Source organism: Odontomachus brunneus, unplaced genomic scaffold, assembly GCF_010583005.1.
Source record: "Odontomachus brunneus isolate Ranch 3 - 2012 unplaced genomic scaffold, Obru_v1 Obru_scaffold_116, whole genome shotgun sequence".
NCBI classification, from domain to species: domain Eukaryota; kingdom Metazoa; phylum Arthropoda; class Insecta; order Hymenoptera; family Formicidae; genus Odontomachus; species Odontomachus brunneus.
In genome coordinates, this window is record NW_022639566.1 from 235230 (window position 1) to 235666 (window position 437).

Genomic DNA, 437 nt, shown 5'->3' on the forward strand with positions numbered 1-437 from the left:
GAGAAGATATGGCTGCTGAGGTGACTGACATCTACAGATACTATAAGGAACTGGTGCTTGAACTCACTTGCGAATTATAATTAAAGACCAAGAACCTAATAGTAGGTATACAAGGGGGGTTCTAACTCAGGTCCTCTGAGGGGCGAAGGGAACTGAGGGCGCGGGGGCTGACGTCACGCGGGAGAGGGGACTTACCGACATTTCTTTTTTACCGACATATTACCGGTATTTTTACCAACATATTTATTTTTTACTAACGTATATATATTTTTACCAACATATTTATATTTACCAACAATTTTTTTACCGACATATTATTACCGACATAATTGATAATTTTTATTGACCCTGCGATTTGTTTTTTACCGACATATCTTTCCACATATTTTTTTTAACATAATATCGATATAATTGACCGTTTCATCAATCCTCCCCGA